This window comes from Bos mutus, chromosome 24 (genome assembly GCF_027580195.1).
Source record: "Bos mutus isolate GX-2022 chromosome 24, NWIPB_WYAK_1.1, whole genome shotgun sequence".
Lineage (NCBI taxonomy): Eukaryota > Metazoa > Chordata > Mammalia > Artiodactyla > Bovidae > Bos > Bos mutus.
Genome location: NC_091640.1, coordinates 7,100,547 through 7,119,839, shown reverse-complemented (window position 1 = coordinate 7,119,839; position 19,293 = coordinate 7,100,547). Strand labels below are relative to the sequence as shown.

At 45.0% G+C, this 19,293-nt stretch overlaps 1 protein-coding gene across 8 annotated transcripts in view; it reads left to right on the top strand.

Annotated features, from left to right (window-relative positions):
• The window catches only part of SOCS6 (suppressor of cytokine signaling 6), a 119,603-nt gene that overhangs the window by 61,264 nt on the left and 39,046 nt on the right, over positions 1-19,293 (top strand). Inside the window, exon 5 of one of the 8 annotated variants that reach the window (XR_011462524.1) lies at positions 17,601-17,619. The exons of 6 other annotated variants lie outside the window; for them this stretch is intronic. The gene's annotated coding sequence lies outside the window, so the exon portion shown is untranslated. Of the gene's footprint in view, positions 1-17,285; positions 17,473-17,600; positions 17,620-19,293 lie in introns of those variants that run through there. One more of the 8 variants, XR_011462521.1, reaches the window with a different exon arrangement.

Here is a 19,293-nt window from a genome sequence, read left to right as displayed (position 1 = left end):
AGAGAAGGAGGAATAAACAGGAATAAATAGATCAGGTAGCAATGTATTGTGGAGAAATTTGACACACTTGGGAAAGAGCTTGGGTTTTATCTCGTAATTCAACCATTCTGCCCCCTGGTAGTGTATTAGGATCACCAGGGAGCTTTATGGAAATGCAGACTCCTGGGCCTCTAGCTGACTGCCCCAGCAACTTGGTGAGTCCTATAACCTGCAGTCTTTTCAGGTTCCTTACATGGTCCAATCCATGGACCAAAGTGTACAAACCAGAGCTGCAGGTAACGGAGAAATACAGAGACTTTTCAAGACAGGAATTTGAAAGTGGAATTCCAAGAAGCTTGATTTTTTTAAAGGTGAATGTTCAGGGGACTTGGCCTTCCCAGGTGGCTCAGTGGTAAAGAATCCGCCTGACAACGCAGGAGACACAGGTTCGATCCCTGGGTCAGGAAGATGCCCTGGAGGAGGAAATGGCAACCTATTCCAGTATCCTTGCCTGGAGAATCCCATGGACAGAGGAGCCTGGCAGGCTACAGTCCATGGCGTTGCAAAGAGTCAGACAAGACGGAGCGAATGAACAACAACAACAAGCATTCTGTGGAATCCCACATGCTGAACCTGCCACCCTGCCCTTCTTCGAGCTGTCTGGGCAAATCTAAACCTCCACTTACATCTATCTGTCTGCCCAGTTAGAGCTGGCCATGGCTGGACACAAACCCACACCAGGTTGACTGGTTTATTTTCAATTCATGACCACAAAAGTCAAGTGGGTTTGCAATGCTGCCCGGAAGTCATCCTTTCAAAACCCAAGTCTGATCCCCTCTCTGCTCAAACAGGCTGGGTTATCTCCACATAGAAGCAAAGCTCCCCCAAAGCCTGCGAGGCCGCACCTGTTCCTGGCTCCCCTCCCTTCCAAACCAGGGGCAGAGGGACAAAATCTGCCCTCGGGGTTCCTCCTGGTCTCAGCGGTGACACGACCATTCTCTTAGTCGAAGAGAGCTCAACACCCCAGCCCTGGAGAAGGGCATGGCCACCCACCCCAGTATCCTCGCCTGGAGAAGCCCATGGACAGAGGGGCCTGGTGGGATGTGGTCCATGGGGGTCACAGAGAGTCAGGACTGAGAACTGAGCACGCTCAACACCTCAGAGCCTCTCTCAGCTCTTCCTACTTCTTCCCCCTTTGCAGACTCTCTGCGAAGCCTGTCTGTTATTTCGCAACAAGGTTCTTTATTTCCACTGCTCCCCCTACCAGAACGTGGCTAAGTTTAAAGCCGATATGAGAGGTGACTGGCTGGACAGGAGGCCACCGCCGGGAGGCAGAATGGGGAAACGGTCGCAGAAGACTCCCCTCTGACTCCCCTTGCCGCCCCCACGGCCTTCGTGTCATTGTCACTGTGTTTTCCTCGACCTTCATTTTCACTGACTTCACCAGAAGACAAGGGAAGGTAAAGGAAAGAAAACACGTCGGTAAATAAAGTTGGCTCTGATCTTATTATCCAGATTCATTGTTGTTGTTTGTGGCTCAGTCCTTCTGACTCTTTGACACCCCATGGACTGTACCCCCCACGGGGTTGCAAAGAGTTGGACATGACTGGGCGACTGCACTGAACTGCACTGTAGCCCCCCAGGCCCCTCTATCCATGGGATTCTCCAGGAAAGAATACTGGAGTGGGTTGCTGTTTCCTTTTTTAGGGGATCTTCCTGACCCAGGGATCGAACCTGTGTCTCTTAAGTCTCCTGCATTGGCAGGGAGGGTCTTTACCACTAGTGCCCCCTGGAAGCCATCTGCTATACTGCTTGCTTACTCACGTGTATCTTGTGTAACCTACTCCTGTCATCCAGCCCTGGAAGGTTTCTCCACTTATTTCTAGGTGTTCGCAGGAAAGGAGCCTCCTGCACTCAGAGCCCCCTGCCCACCCCTCCTTCAGGCCTGTCTCCTGACTGCGAGAAGGAGCACCTCCCCTTTCATCCCTTCCTTCCTGGGATGGAAGCTGGCGGCCTGCTGGGTAGCCCCTCAGTTCAGTCACTCAGTCGCGTCTGACTCCTTGCGACCCCATGGACTGCAGCACGCCAGGCCTCCCTGTTCATCGCCAACTCCCAGCGTTAACTCAAACTCATGTCCATCGAGTCGGTGATGCCATCCAACCATCTCACCCTCTGTCGTCCCCTTCTCCCGCCTTCAGTCTTTCCCAGCATCAGGATAGCCCCTGGAGATACATTTGTGATGACAACAGATGAAAATTCCTGCCTTAATAACTTTCATTTAGCAGAGAGATCAGATAATAAGCATTAAAAAAAAAAGTGAAATGCGTAGTAATCTAGGAGGAAGGGCTTTAAGGAAGAGAAAAATAAGTGTCAAGTGGTAGAGATGCTGGGGGAGGTGGTGGGGATTGACCTTTCAAGTGAGTGGCCAAAGTCACAGCATTTCACTCTGAGAGGATAATGACAAGTTTGCTTTTAGATATGTTAAGTATGAGATGCAGATGGGTGATACAAATGGCCTGGGGTCAGTGTGAGATTAAAAAAACAACAACTAGATTTGAACGGAGAAGACAAAACCAAAGATAATATTCTCTCTCTCTCTTTTTTTTAATATTTATTCATTTGGCTGAACCAGGTTTCAGGTGCAGTAGTATTCATTGAGTATGGCATGCGGTTGAGGCATGTGGAATCTAGTTTCCTGACCAGGAATCGAACCTGGGTCCCCTGCATGGGGAGCTTGGAGTCTTAACCACTGGACCACCAGGGAAGCTTCAATAACAGTCTCTTAAAAGTTCTCCGTGCTTCAAATCTCTTGGTCTGTACATTATTTTCTGTGTTATCCAGCCTGATCTTTGTAAAACACAAATTGGGTCCCGGCACACCCCTGTTTATCTAGAGAATTTATTATTCTTTCTGGCTTTATCCCTTTAATGACTACTTTAGTGCCCAGAAGGCAGCAGCATGGATGAACACCAGTTTTCTTCTTTTTTTTCTTTCTCTTTCCTTCTCCAGATAGAATGCCAGTTTATCTGGGAAGATGAATTCGATCACTTCCATGACAGAGTTTGGGTGGATATCACATAAAACAGATTAAAAAACTCTTTAATGGGGTTAATCATGAGGACTAAATGAATTAGAGTAAGAGGATATCAGGTATTCTGTAAATTATGTCTTATTTATAGCTTTCCCAGAACAAGGAGATTCCCAGGTGCTTCCCTCATAGCTCAGTAAGAATCTGCCTGCAATGCAGGAGACCTGGGTTTGATCCCTGGGTCGGGAAGATTCCCCTGGAGAAGGAAATGGCAACCCACTCCAGTATCCTTGGAGAATCCCATGGATAGAGGAGCCTGGCAGGCTATAGTCCGTGGGGTTGCAGAGTCAGACACGACTGAGCACACAGTCACGCAGGCACACAGAATAAGAAACTTGCTCGCCAGATCGACAGCAGTGTAGGTGTTTGCATCCTAGTGGAGTCGAGCCCAGGACTATTACAGGAAGGGAGACTCCTTCCAGGGCCTGAGAGCAGGCTCTTGTCTACTCAGAAATGAATTGTGAGGGGAGACACACGTGCTGACAAAGCAAGGGCCTTTATTGGGATGGGGTGCCAGTGGAGAGCAGAGGGTAAGGGAACCCAGAAGGACTGCTCCGCCACGTGGCTCACAGCCTCGGCTTTTATGGTGATGGGGTCAGTGTCTGGGTTGTCTGTGGTCAATTGCTTTCATTCAGAGCCCTTCCAGAGATGGATTCCAGAGAGAAAGATTCTGGGAGGTTGGTCGGACATGTGGTCTGTGCCTTCTCTCTCTTTTTGACCTTTCTCCAATTCTTCTGGTTGGTGTTAGTTAGTTAGTTCCCCGTTTCTTTACCACGACTTCCTGTGGAAGATAACATGTGAAGGGAGGTTCAAGAGGGAGGGGACATATGTATACCTATGGCTGATTCATGTTGATGTTTGGCAGAAAGCAGTACAATACTGTAAAGCAATTATCCTTCAATTAAAAATAAATTAGAAAAAAAACAAAGATAACTCACGCAAGTGGTTTCTATGGTGCCTGGCCAGTGTGGGTGGTTTTGGTCAGTAGTTCCCCTAACAGTACTGATTGGGTCACACGGAGGCGTCGTGTTCCAAGGAAGTTTTGCAAACGTGCTCATCTACTTCTGCGCCTTGGCCAAGGTCCCAACGGATCCTGAGTTTCTCTCTACCTTCACTTCCTGATCCATGGGGGACAAGTCACCAAGGTGACCTTTTCAACAGTGTCTTGCTTTTTCCAGAGAAAGCATGAGTCAGCATTGGGCTGCACAGCTTAGACGGAATTTGGGCATCGTGAAGGATGTTCTGTCTTAAATGCCTGGTGGAGGCGTTTCACAATGATGGTTGTAACCGCCCATGCCCTCACTGACGTCAAGACTCCGAAATCCCTCGGGGCCCTAGTCGGACTGGACAAGCCTATTGCAAACATCCTTGGTTTGGATGTTGGTTGTCTGATCTGTGAGACCACTTGGGGTTTTTTCTTGTGCTGGAGGGAAGCAGAATTTAAGAATGGAAAGGACATATAAAACCACTTATCCAAAGAGGTCAGTAGATCCAGGGGCACTCATGCCCTTGAGGAGTTAGGAACCAAACCAGAAAAGGTAAGCCTGTCAATGCCTCAAGGTTATGAAATCGAAATCTAAGGACAACCGATCACGAACACCCAACTAAGCTGGTCCATAATGCCCTAACTTTCTCTCACTTTCTCTAAGTCTCTCCCAGTTCTTAGCCACTTCCAGTTTGGTGCTGCCCAACTGGAATTCATTTTTGCTCAATAAACTCTTAACTTTCTTTCTTTCTTTTTTTTTTTTTTAAGAGATGTGAACCATTTTAAAAGTCTTTACTGAATTTGTTACAATATTGCTTCTGTTTTATGTTTTGGTTTTTTGGCCTGGAAGCTGGTGGATCTTAGCTCTCTGACCAGAGATTGAACCTTCACCCTCTGCATTGGAAGGCAGAGTTTTATCCACTGGACCACCAGGGAAGCCCCAACTGTTAGCATTTTAAGTATGCCTCTGTTTATCTTTGAACAGACATTAAAGTGTGTGTGCTGGAAATTCCCCTCCCCGCCACACAGGATAACTGATGCCAGCCCTGCCAAAGAGTCATCAACCTCTGACTAAGTATTCCTGTTCTACAAACATGAAGCTATTAACTGCAGTCCCATCTAAAATAGTCAGTATCTAGTACAGAGAGAATTGGAGAAGGAAATGGCAACCCACTCCAGTGTTCTTGCCTGGAGAATCCCAGGGACAGGGGAGCCTGATGGGCTGCCGTCTACGGGGTCGCACAGAGTCGGACACGACTGAAGCGACTTAGCAGCAGCAGCAGCAGCAGTACAGGGAGAAGTCACTATTAGACAACACGTAGAAATTATAGCTGTGGGCATTTGTGAAAATATTATGATTTTAAGTGAAAAAGGCAGAATATAAACTTGCCTTTATCTTATGCTTAACAGTAATTGTGGGAAAGAAGATGGAAAGATATGAAGAATGAAAACAGTTTTATGCTTGGGCTCTGAGGGTAATTTTTATTTTAACCATTTATAAATATTCTATAATTTTGCTTAGTCAGTGTTCTTACATCAGGCAAATAGAAATATCTGCTTGAAAACAGAGAAAGTAAGAAAGGGGCTAGTATTTTGGTATGGAGATAGTAACTTACAATGATATTCTCCAGGATTCAGGAAGTGAAAGTGTCAGTCACTCAGCTGTGTCTGACTCTTTGCAACTCCATGGATTGTAGCTCTCGAGACTCCTCTGTTCCTGGGATTCTCCAGGCAAGAATACTGGATGGGTAGCCATTCCCTTCTCCAGCGGATCTTTCTGACCCTGGTTTAGAACCAGTGTCACCTACATTGCAAGCAGATTCTTTACCATCTGAGGCATCAGAGAGGCAATGATAAAAAAAAAGTTTTAACTTTATCTGGTGAAACAAGCAACATTCCATACCTCCCTCCCACTTTGAACACCTTTGTAGCTGTTTGTTCAATTTAAATTTGCAATTTAATGCGATCCATGGATCATATTAAAAAGGAACAAGTTTAAGAGAAAACACAGCACAAGAGGAAAAGGTAAACCAATTCCTGGAACAAGTCTAATTACATTTGCACTTACAGGCTGGAAAACAGTAAGTCCTGTATTATACTGCTCCAGACAACTGATGGGCAGAGTTTCCCCATCAGATGATGTCCTTGGGCTTGTTTTAATGTTTCTTTATTACTTAGATGTTACTTTGCTAGTGTGTGAGATGAGTGCAATTGTGTGGTGGTTTGAACATTGTTTGACATTTCCTTTCTTTGGGATTGGAATGAAAACTGACCTTTCTCAGTCCTGTGGCCACTGCTGAGTTTTCCAAATTTGCTGGCATATTGAGTACAGCACTTTCACAGCATCATCTTTTAGGATTTGAAATAGCTCAACTGAATTCCATCATCTCCACTAGCTTTGTTCGTAGTGATGCTTTCTAAGGCCCGCTTGACTTCGCATTCTGGGATGTCTGACTCTAGGTGAGTGATCACACCATCGTGGTTATCTGGGTCGTGAAGATCTTTTTTGAATAGTTGTTCTGCGTAGTCTTGCCACCTCTTCTTAACATCTTCTGCTTGTGTTAGGTCCATACCATTTCTGTCCTTTATTGTGCCCATCTTTGCCTTAAATGTTCCCTTGGTATCTCTAATCTTCTTGAAGAGATCTCTAGTCTTCCCCATTCTATTGTTTTCCTCTATTTCTTTGCATTGGTCACTGAGGAAGGCTTTCTTATCTCTCCTTGCTATTCTTTGAAACTCTGTATTCAAATGGCTATATCTTTCCTTTTCAACTTTGCCTTTAGCTTCTCTTTTTTTCTCAGCTATTTGTAAGGCCTCCTCAGACAATCCTTTTGCCTTTTTGCATTTCATTTTCTTGGGGATGGTCTTGATTACTGCCTCCTTACAATGTCACAAACCTCTGTCTATAGGTCTATAGTTCTTCAGGTACTCTGTCTTTGAGATCTAATCCCTTGAATCTATTTGTCACTTCCACTGTATAATTGTAAGGGATTGGATTTAGGTCATACCTGAATGGTCTAGTGGTTTTCCATACTTTCTTCAATTTAAGTCTGAATTTGGCAATAAGGAGTTCATGATCTGAGCCATAGTCAGCTCTGGCCTTGTTTTAGCTATCTGTATAGAGCTTCTCCATCTTTGGCTGCAAAGAATATAATCAATCTGATTTTGGTATTGACCAACTGGTGAGGTCCATGTGTAGAGTCTTCTCTTGTATTGTTGGAAGAGGGTGTTTGCTATGACCAGTGCATTCTCTTGGCAAAACTCTGTTAGCCTTTGCCCTGCTTCATTTTGTACTCCAAGGCCAAATTTGCCTTTTACTCTGGATATTACTTGACTTCCTACTTTTTCATTCCAGTCCCCTATAATGAAAAGGACATTTTTTTGGGGGTATTAGTTCTAGAAAGTCTTGTAGGTCTTCATAGAACCATTCAACTTCAGCTTCTTCAGCATTACTGGTCAGGGCATAGACTTGGATTACCGTGATATTGAATGGTTTGCCTTGGAAACAAACAGAGATCATTCTGTCATTTTTGAGATGCACCCAAGTACTGCATTTCAGACTGTGTTGTTGAGTATGAGGGCTACTCCATTTCTTCTAAGGGATTCTTGCCCACAGTAGTCGATATAATGGTCATCTGAATTAAATTCACCCATTCCAGTCCATTTTAGTTCACTGATTCTAAAATGTCAATGTTCCCGCTAGCCATCTCCTATTTGACCACTTCCAATTTACCTTGATTCTTGGACCTAACATTCCAGATTCCTATGCAATATTGCTCTTTATAGCATCGGACTGCATAATTGCAATCATCTCACGTACTAGCAAAGTAATGCTCAAAATTCTCCAAGTCAGGCTTCAACAGTGTGTGAACTGTGAACTTCCAGATGTTCAAGCTGGATTTAGAAAAGAGTAACTAGAGATCAAACTGCCAACATCTGTTGGATCATCAAAAAAGCAAGAGAATGCCAGAGAAACATCTACTTCTGCTTTATTGATTATGCTCAAATCTTTGACTGTGTAGATCACAACAAACTGTGGAAAATTCTTCAAGCAATGGTGATACCAGACCACCTGCCTGTCTCCTGAGATATCTATATGCAGGTGAAGAATCAACAGAATCGGACATGGAACAATAGACTGGTTCCAAATTGGGAAAGGAGTTTGTCAATGCAATATATTGTCACCCTGCTTATTTAACTTCTATACAGAGTACATCATGAGAAACACTGGGCTGGAAGAAGCACAAGCTGGAATCAAGATTGCTGGGAGAAATATCAATAACCTCAGATATGCAGATGACACCACCCTTATGGCAGAAAGTGAAGAGGAACTTAAGAGCCTCTTCATGAAAGGGAAAGAGGAAAGTGAAAAAGCTGGCTTACAACTCAACATTCAAAAAATTAAGATCATGGCATCTGGTCCCATCATTTCATGGCAAACAGATGGGGAAACAATGGAAACAGTGACAGACTATTTTCTTGGGCTCCAAAATCACTGCAGATGGTGATGCAGCCATGAAATTAAAATACGCTTGCTCCTTGGAAGAAAAGCTATGATTAACCTAGACAGCATATTAAAAAGCAGAGACATTACTTTACCAAAAAAGGTCAGTCTGTTCAAGGTTATAGTTTTTCCAGTAGTATTGTATGGATGTGAGACTTGAAGTATAAAGAAAACTGAGCGCAGAAGAATTGATGCTTTTGAACTGTGGTGTTGTAGAAGACTCTTGAGAGTCCCTTGAACTGAAGGAGATCAAACTAGTCAATCCTAAAAGAAATCATTCCTGAATATTCTTTGGAAGGACTCATGCTAAAGCTAAAACTCCAATATTTTGGCCACCTGATGAGAAGAACTGACTCCTTGGAAAAGACCCTGATGCTGGGAAAGATTGAAGGCAGGAGGAGAAAGGGATGACAGAGGATGAGACGGTTGGATGGCATCACCGACTCGATGGACATGAGTTTGGGTAAACTCTGGGAGTTGGTGATGGACAGGGAAGCCTGGGGTGCTGCAGCCCATGGGGTAGCAAAGAGTTGGACACAACTGAGCTGAACTGATTACTTAGACGTAGCAATTTAATGTTCAGATGCAGAGACACATGCTTTCTCATTGTTGTGTCTTCTGTTGTCTGGACACTCCTAAAATCAGAGGGTGGACAGACTCTGTTTTGTTCTTCTTATTTGCCCACACCATTTAACTCTTTGATCCATGCTGGAGCCCTACAGCAAGCAGTTCATAAAGGATAATGTCTTCTGTCTTAGGATATGTGCTTAGTCAATAAGTTGTGTCCAACTCTTTGCAACCCGATGTAGCCTGCCAGGCTCCTCTGTCCATGGGATTTCCCAGGCAAGAATACTAGAGTGCATTGCCATTTCCTTCTCCAGGGGATCTTCCTGACCCAGGGATTGAACCCTCATCTCCTACATTGGCAGTTGTATTCTTTACCAGTGTGCCACCTGAGAAGCTCCAAATAGATGAGAGTCTCAGGTTTTTGGATTAAAAAGCACAACCACAGCAAATTCAATTTTAAATAAACTTAAAAACAATATTGCTGTCCTTTGTAAAGAGAGTGTTGTGTGTCCTGTGTGCTTAATCGCTCAGTCATATCTGACTCTTTGTGACCCCAGGGACTGTGGCCTCAAGTGTCCATGGGGATTCTCCAGGCAAGAACACTGGAGTGGGTTGCCATGGCCTCCCCCAGGGGATCTTCCCAAGCCAGGGATCAAATCCAGGTCTCCCGCATTGCAGACAGATTCTTTATCGACTGAGCTACCAGGGAAGCCTGAGAATACTGGAGTGGGTAGCCTATCCCTTCATCAGGGTATCTTCCTGACTCAGGAATCAAATGAGGTTCTCCAGCATTGCAGGTGGATTCTTTACCAGATGAGCTACCTGGGAAGCCCATGAGAATGTTAAATATATTTAATTTTTGCTTCTTTGACAATTTATGACAATTAACCTTAGAGTTTTGAAAACTAGATGGAAATTAGTCATTAGTGTAGTGAGCAATAAATAAATATATTCTATTGGTTTTTAGAGAGCAAAAGATATTCTAATTTGGAGGAGAAATATTGTTTTCTTCTTTTAACATAGTCTTTGAAATTCATGTGCTCTGGTTATTTAAGTAGTAAATATAAAGTCTATTTGAGTGTTGAATCAAGCAAAGGGCAAGTCAAAATTTTTGTTTTATTCCAACTTGGTTATAAGTCTTAGAATCTAGGAAAACTTACACCAGACAGACTGTAATTTCTTACTTTCCCCCCTTATAATACTTTAGCACAATTTTATGAAATCCCTCATGGCTCTCTATTAATTAGATAAATGGAAAAAAAGTCCTAATCTTCATCTAAAGAAAGAAAAGAAAGTGAAGTCGCTCAGTCATGTCCGACTCATCTTCATCTAAGGTAATCTTCATCTCAGGTAAACTTGAAATATTTTTTTTACATTTTTTTTACAATTAATTTTTCTTGGTGTATAGTTGCTTTACAGTGTTGTGTTAGTTTCTACTGTGAAGCAAAGTAAATCAGCTATATATATATATACATACATATGTATATAAGTGCTTCCCTGGTGGCTCAGATGGTAAAGAATCTGCCTGCAATGCAGGAGAGCCTGGTTCGATTCCTGGGTTGGGAAGATCCCTTGGAGAAGGAAATAGCAACCCACTCCAGTACAGGCCTGGAGAATCCCATGGACAGAGGAGTTTGGCAAGCTACAGTCTATGGGTTCGCAAAACGTCAGATCCGACTAAGTGACTAACTTATTGTTTTTACGCCCCTCTTTTTTAGATTTCCTTCCCATTTAGGCCACCACAGAACACCGAGTGGAGCTCCCTGCGCTCCGCAGTAGGCCCTCGCTGGCTCTCTATTTTGTACATGGTATCCATAGTGTGTATTTGTCCATCCCAGTCTCCCAACTCGTCCTGTGTTTCTTTCCCGCTTGGTGTCCACAGGTTTGTTCTCTATGTCAGTATCTCTGTTTCTGGCTTGTAAATAAGGTCATCAACACCATTTTTCTAGATTCCACATGTCTGCCTATAGGATGCTTGTTTTCCTCTTTCTGACCTACGAAGGTAGGCTTCTGAGAAACAGTCGTCATGCTTTTCTGTGTTGTTGGACTTCCCGCTCCTCTCACGCGAGCTGTTGCTCACTCTGCCGAGTTCCCCTGCTTTCCTGTTTCTTTGGTTATCTTTCCTCCCCTGGCCCATGACCAGCTTATTAAAGTGGGGGCTCTTTAGTATTTGGCCCAGATCAACAGTACCTGAAGGGCTTCCCAGGTGGCTCAATGGTAAAGAATCTGCCCGTCTATGCATAAGACCCGGGTTCCATCCCTGGGTTGGGAAGATCCCCTGGAGAGGGAAATGGCAACCCACTCCAGTATTCTTGCCTGGAGACTCCCATGGACAGAGGAGCCTGAGGGGCTACCATCCATGGGATCACAAGAATCAGACCCGGCTTAGCAACTAAACAACGACAAAAACAACACAACAGTGCTTAAAAGGGCTCTTCCCTCTGTGTTTGGCTGGTGGACACGTCTGCCTGAATTTGATGTGCTGTTGAAGTTGGAACCATAAAGAGTGATGGGACAGCACTGGGAACTGAAAAGCAAAGAATGGAATGTTTTGAAATAATTTGAAACTTTGCCAGTGTGTTTTTAATGGAAATATTTTAATCAAGGCTTCTTAATTTTAAAAAAATCAAGTAGACAATATGAATTCATTCTCAGTGAGATGATTAGGGAAACAGAAATGAAGCCGCCCATCCGGCTACGCAAAAAAGGTGGATGCGTGTAAAGTTGTATGGGGTTGGCCAGAGTATTCGTTTGGGTGTTCATGTGACGTCCTACGGAAAAACCCAAACGAACCTTTTGGCCAACCGAACAAAATGACGTTGCTTCAAAAGGTCCTGAATGATAATGAGGCAGGATCGTGTACTTCTGACCCGAGCCGGACTCTTCAGAGGTCGTGGGCGTTTGGGCTGAAGCAGCGGTGTTGCTGGATCAACAGGCAACTAGACAGAAACACGGCAAACTAGACAGAAAAAAGCATCGACTCCTAGCATTTGGGGAACGGAAAGCCTACTCTGGCTGCTAAGCTCTTGACACGTTTAGGTTTTATTGCAAAAAGGAAGCTCATTTCTTCTCTTTTCAAATACTTAATATTTCCTCTGCATCTCCCCTCTCTCCTTCTGTCTCTTATACACACACGCACACACACACACCCCTCCTTCTTTTGTTTAAGAAGGAAATGGCAACCCACTCCAGTATTTGTGTCGGGAAAATCCCACAGACAGAGGAGCCTGGAGGGCTACAGTCCATGGACTTGCAGAGCTGGACACGACTGAGCAACTAAACAGCCATAAACTTCTAGACTTGACATCCTGAGGCTCACGCCCACAGCTCATGCACTCACAGCTGCAGTCAGCATCTGCCCAAACCCCTTCCTGCCCATGACGTCCCGCCTTGGCCTCCTCACTACTGGTTCTGAGCCCTGCCTTGCCTTGTCAGCCTGGAGCAAGGTCCGAGCGTCGGAAGGTTTCATCAGAACGTCCCACTGTGGGTGCCGCCATCCCACACAGTCCGCAGCATCCACCTCCTGGTTTGTGGGGAGGATGCAGGCCAAGTCCATGAACCTCTGGGTCTGGAGGAGCCCCACCCCTTGGGCAGTGAGTGGACCCATCCCTCTCCTTCTGCTCGTCTGCTGTTGGACGTCTCCCTGATTCCCTAGCATTTCAAGTATGTTTGGGGAGCAGGTCTCACACATAGACCCAGAAGAACGTGTCTGGCCTATGAAAGTGTGGGGTTTGGGTGACTCTAGTTTTTTTCACCTCTAGTTACTGATTTTGGTAGCTAAAATAGATCTGCACTCTCATATAAGTCACAGACTGGAAGATGCATCATGACATGCATGTGAGTGAGAACAACCTTGACTGTCAACTGAGAAAACTAGGAGCTCGGTCCGTATTCACGGTCAGGAAGCAGCAAGCCTGGGCAGCTTCGCACTGAGTCGATTCACCCCATGGGTTAGTTTCCTGGGGCTGCTGTCATAAAGTGCCCCACACGGAGAGTCTTAAAATCAGCAAGGTTGGTTTTCTCCCAGTTCTGGAGGCTAGAAGTCTAGAATGGAAGGGTCAACAGGGTTGGTTCTCTTTGGAGGCCCCGAAGGAGACCACGGCCCTCTCCTGGGGTCTGCCCATGGCTGGCGGTCCTCAGGGTCCCTTGGCTCAGAGACACATCACCCTGGTTTCTGCTCTGTTGTCACATGGCTTTCTCTTCTCTGTAGGTCTCTGTCCACTCTTCCCTGTTTTTATAGGGACACTAGGCACGGCATTAGGGCTCATCCTACTCCAGTGTGAACACCTCTTATATTGATCACATCTGTGAATGAGAGGGTAACAGGCAGGAAGGCCAGGGGTCTCCAAACGGAGGAAATAGCCTGCAATTGTCAGACGTTTTTATCTTTCTTAAGCGGCAGGAGGAAACAAACTAGCGATATTTTTTCCTTCTTTATACAAATTTAAAAGGAGGTTTCTCTTAAAATACTGTGTTGCCATAATGACACCTGGTTTCACCTGAAGTTAACTATTCTCAAACCTTGAATTAACCAATGCATTTTTCTTACGGAAATGTTTGTCTTAAGCTATGCTAATGTGCTATGCATTTACGCCAAACTCTGTCTTCAAGTTGGTTCCGCCTAATGGCTCAGAACGGACTTGACAAACCAGAATGTTATACACAGATATTGTTCCCCCAATCTATGTAAGTGAAACTATTTGTATGGTAATCTGCCCTTCTACAAGATTCAAGTTAATCATTTTATGGCCAGGGTGCCAAGATTATCCCAAAATGCATCTTCTGGGTGAGGGGCCTGGTGCCATTCTGAGTTTTAAGACATTCCTTTCTTTCATTAACAGACAGCTGGATATAACATCCAGCTGAAGACTAGCAGGGAGTACTCTTTCTGCCCTCTTCTGATGCCTACGTCAGAAGCTTTCTCTATCTCCTTTATACTTTAATAAAATTTTATTACACAAAAGCTCTGAGCGATCAAGCCTCGTCTCTGGCCCCAGATTGAATTCTTCTCCTCCGGAGGCCAAGAATCCCGGCGTCTTTTCGTTCAGCAACAACCTTTCACAATGACTCTGGGATTCAGGGTTGGGACTGGAATGCAGCTCTTGACTTGGGTTGGACCACTCAGCCCAGTTTGTGACATCCCCGCACTTCCTGGACCCGCAGCTCCGCTCGGCCCATCCCCCTTCTTGGGTGTGTCCTCCGGTGTCGCGTACAGACCTTACGCTCCGCAGCTTCCCTGCCTGCCTCCCTTCTTTCCCCTCAGGTTCACCTCACTGAGTGTTTCCACCAGCATCCTTCCCTGGGGGTCCTGACCTCCACTGAAGGGATCATCCTGGTCTGTAGTTGGCTTCTGATGTATGCCCTTCATGGACTGAAGCTGCGTAGACCCTTGGCATTCTTAAACTTGACATTTGTGACTTCAGCTGTTAGCGAGTAAATTGGATGCATGTATAGGAAGTGATGCGGGTGATAACTTGGGGGTGATGTGTGTGATAACTGCATCGGGTGGTTCCACCACGTGTGTGGAGCTGCCCAGAGCTGCAAGCAAGCTCAGAAGCCCCCCACATGCACCCCCCGCCAGCCTGGCTCACTGCTTCTCTACCCAACATCTCTCTCTCTTTTTTAAGAACACTGTCCACTGAGAAAGAAAATATATGTCCAGGAAATGCTGCCAGGGACTTGGAACTTGGGAGGAAGAACAGCAGCCCAGATAAATATTTTTGGATGCGTATAAATTTGGAGATTCTTGAAGATCTCGTGTATTCCTCATGAATTCCAGGGATTGATCATATTTGCATGTTGGACCGCAGTCATTTTCAAGTTGTTATTTTTTATTTTCAAGTTTTAATTTTTTTTTTAGCAGCAGCAATTATTTTTCTAAAAATATTATTAACTGGAACTTTAACGTAAATGATAGATAAAAATGAATCGGCAGTTTCCTCAAAGACTTAAGAGATTTTTATTGATTTTTGGCTTGGTGAGATAGAATCTTCAAACTTAACATTCAAAAGAGGAAGAGGCCTGTTTAACAGGAGTGCCTCAGGAATCTGCCTCCTCTCTCCTGCCCAGCCCTTCAGGTCCCCGGCCCAGCTGGTGTGGGCATGGTGCTTTTTGGCAGGGCTTGGCTGAGTGTGAAGTTCAGTGGCAGCTTCAGGGCCGGGAAACAGCCACTGGGGTCTCATCTGTCTTGTCCTGAGAAGAATAGGTAACCTTTCGGCAGTTACCCCTGTGTGTGACACCGTTAACCCTGTGTGTGACACCGTTACCCCTGAGTGTGACACTGTTACGCCTGTGTGTGAGACAGTTTACCCTGTGTGTGACACCGTTACCCCTGTGTGACACTGTTACCCCTGTATGTGACCCTGTTATCCCTGTATGGGAGACAGTTACCCCTGTGTGAGACACAGTCACTTCTGTATGTGAGACCATTGCCCCTGTGTGTGACACAGTCACCCCGTGTGTGAGACAGTCACCCCTGTATGTGAGACAGTTACCCCTATGTGTGAGACAGTCACCCCTGTGTGTGAGACAGTCACCCCTGTACGTGACACAGTCACCCCTGTACATGACACTGTCACCCCTGTGTGTGACACCATCACCCCTGTGTGTGACACCATCACCCCTGTGTGTTACACCATCACCCCTGTATGTGAGACCGTTACCCCTGTGTGTGACACCATTACCCCTGTATGTAGGACTGTCACCCCTGTGTGTGAGACAGTTACCCCTGTGTGTGACATCATCACCCCTGTTTGTGACACCATTACCCCTGTAAGTGACATCGTTACCCTGTATGTGAGACAGTTATCCCTGTGTGTGAGACAGTCACCCCTGTGTGTGACACCGTCACCCCTGTATGTGACACAGTCACCCCTGTATGTGAGACCATTGCCCCTGTGTGTGACACCATCACCCCTGTATGTGAGACCGTCACCCCTGTGTGTGACACCATTACCCCTGTATGTAGGACCGTCACCCCTGTGTGTGAGACAGTTACCCCTGTGTGTGACACCATCACCCCTGTGTGTGACACCATCACCCCTGTGTGTGACATCATTACCCCTGTGTGTGACACCGTCACCCCTGTGTAACGGTTGCCTCCTTCCTGGGGTCGCCCTCACTGGGACTCCTGCCTTTGGTACTTCCTCTGGCTTCTTTTTGTCATTTCTGACAGATCCCAGCTCCACAGTTCTCTCACAGGCTTTTATATTTTAGTAGTCTAAATGAGCATTTTTTTCTTTCTTAGGGAGATCAAATTTGGTAATATTCAAGAAATTTAAAAAACTTTTTCAGCCGATCTGTGCCAACATTGGATTGGCAATAAATTTGACTGTAATCTTAAGTTGATTTCAAATCCATCAAGTTGATTTCAGTGAGTATTCAAATATTTATGTTAACTCTTAAGAATTTTATAAAACATGAATTCAACCTCAAAATTAAACAAGGCATAAAATAGGGAAATGTGTGAGATGATGGATGTATTAATGATCTGAATGGGGTTTATTCCTTTCACAACGTCTGATGTAATATATCAAATGATCACATTGTACAGTTTAAATGTCTTATGATTTTGTCAAATAATACCTCAGCTTAGAATTTTTATTAGTCTAATTTGCACATCAAAAATAAATATTGGGGGAGAATGGATACCTGTATATGTACAGCTGGGTCCCTTCTCTGTTCACCTGAAACCATCACAGCACTGTTTGTTAATCGCCTGTGTTGTTGTTTAGTCCATGAACTGCAACATGCCAGGCTTCGTGTCCTTTCCTGTCTCCCAGAGTTTACTCAAACTCATGTCCACTGAGTCAGGGACGCCACCCAACCATCTCAGCCTCTGTCACCCGCTTCTCCTCCTGCCCTCAATCTTTTCATATATATATATGTAAAACCATATATATATAATGAATTATACCCCAATACAAATAAAAAGTTTAAAAAATGAATCAAAATGTGCTATCTAGCTTAAACATCATTATAACAGTTTTATAGATGTGAGAGAGAAAATATATTTTCCATATAGTGTGTGTGTGTATATATATATATTCCTCCCTCCCCCATTGGGCCTGTCCATCAGATGCATCCTACATATTATACACGCTCAGCACGGCTGACATTTTGCACCACTAACTCTGTGCTGTGGGGTGTTCTGATCACTGCAGGTACCCGTGGCCCTCCCCTACCTGGCTGCAATGACCACAGATGTCTTCAGACACTGCCCAGTATCCCATGGGAGACAAAACTGCCTTTGGTCAAGAACCACTGCTCATTTTTCAATTAGGTTGCTTTTTTTTTTTTATTGAGCTGCATGAGCTGTTTATATATTTTGGAGATTAATCCCTTATCAGTTGCTTCATTTGCAAATGCTTTCTCCCAGTCTGAGTGTTGTCTTTGTGTCTCACTTATGTTTTGTTTTTTTTTTTTTTGTGCAAAAGCTTTTAAATTTAATTAGGCCCATATTTTTGTTTTATTTTCAGGACTCTAGAAGGTGGGTCAAAAAAGATCTTGCTGTGATTTATGTCAAAGAGTGTTCTGCCTGTGTTTTCCTGTAAGCATTTTATATTGTCCGAACTGATGAATCTATTTACAGGGCAGGGATAGAGAACAAACGTGTGGATGTTGTGGGAGGAAGTGGGGGATGTACTGGGAGGCTGGGATTGAAAGACACACCATGTGTGAGACAGAGGGCTAGTGGGGAGTTGCTGTCTCATGAAGGGAGCTCAGCTCGGTGCTCCGTGATGACCCAGAGGGGTGGGATGAGGGTGGGGTGGGAGGACCGTCCAAGAGGGAGGGGATATATGTACACATACAGCTGATTTATTTCATTGTACAGCAGAAAGTGATACTGTAAAGCAGCTATACCCAATAATGTGTGTGTGTGCTAAATTGCTTCAGTCCTGTCCGACTCTTTTTGACACTGGACTGTAATCTGCCAGACCCCTCAGTCCTTGGGATCCTCCAGGCAAGAATACTGCAGTGGGTTGCCATGCCCCGCTCCAGGGGATCTTCCCAACCCAGGGCTTGAACCTGTGTCTTTTAGGTCTTCTGCATCGGCAGGCGGGTTCTTTACCACTAGCGCCACCTGGGAAGCCCATAGCCAACAACAAAAACAATAAAAAGATCTACTCTACAGTGATTGCAGTTTCACCAAATTATCCGTCTACATTCTAAGAGATTCTAAGAGATGTATATATTCTAAATATACATATGTATGTACTACATTGTTATTTAGTAACTAAAGATTCATCACTATAATATCCTTGTCATGGCTTTTTATCATTACTAAATTGTCCTCTGACTATTTAAAACATTAAATTGCCTGTTAATCTTTTATGAACCTCTTTTATTTCTACATCTTTTGTTTGTGTTTCCCTGATAGATTCCTGCCCAGCCCTTTATTTTCAACCCATTTGTGTAGTTTCCATTTCACTATTTCCACGGCTCCCACCAGGCGTAAGTTAAACCCCACCAAACCAGTAAAGCTGACCCCACCTGGCTTGTATTTCTGTCAGCAAAGGAGGTGTCAGGCTGTCTGCTTCCCTTTCTCCATGGATTGATGCTGAGCTGTGTTAAGGGAAAAACAGAAGCCTGTGTCCCGTGATGTTCTGTGCTCCTGCGATGCCCTTGTAAGATGGTAAGGACACGGGAAGGGTAGCTTTCTTTCCAGCTGAAGGCTGTGCAAAAGCTGCTGCTGCTCGAGACAAGGAGGAGTCTTCTTTTCTAACCCCATGACCCAGACACTTGGATTCTGAGTCCAGGCTTCCCAGGTGGCTCTCGTGGTCAAGAACCCGCCTGCCCATGCAGGAGACACAGGCGATGTGGGCTGGATCCCTGGGTCAGAAAGAGTCCTTCCTGGAGGAGGAAATGGCAACCCACTGCAGTATTCTTGTCTGGAGAATCCCATGGACAGAAGAGCCTGGAGGGTTACAGTACAGGGGGTTGCAAAGAGTCGGACACAACTGAGCACTCACATACACACACACACACACACGCACCAGGCGGGTCCAACTGTGCCCACACCAGCCCTTCTTGCTTCTGATTCTGTGGTTATTGCACAAACACAGCCTCCAGAAATGAGCAGAGTGTCCTGGTACTGCAGATACTTCTGAGAGTGTCTTTTGAAAGCTCCTTTTGTTTCTGGAATGCACCAGGTAGAGAGTGCTCTGTAAA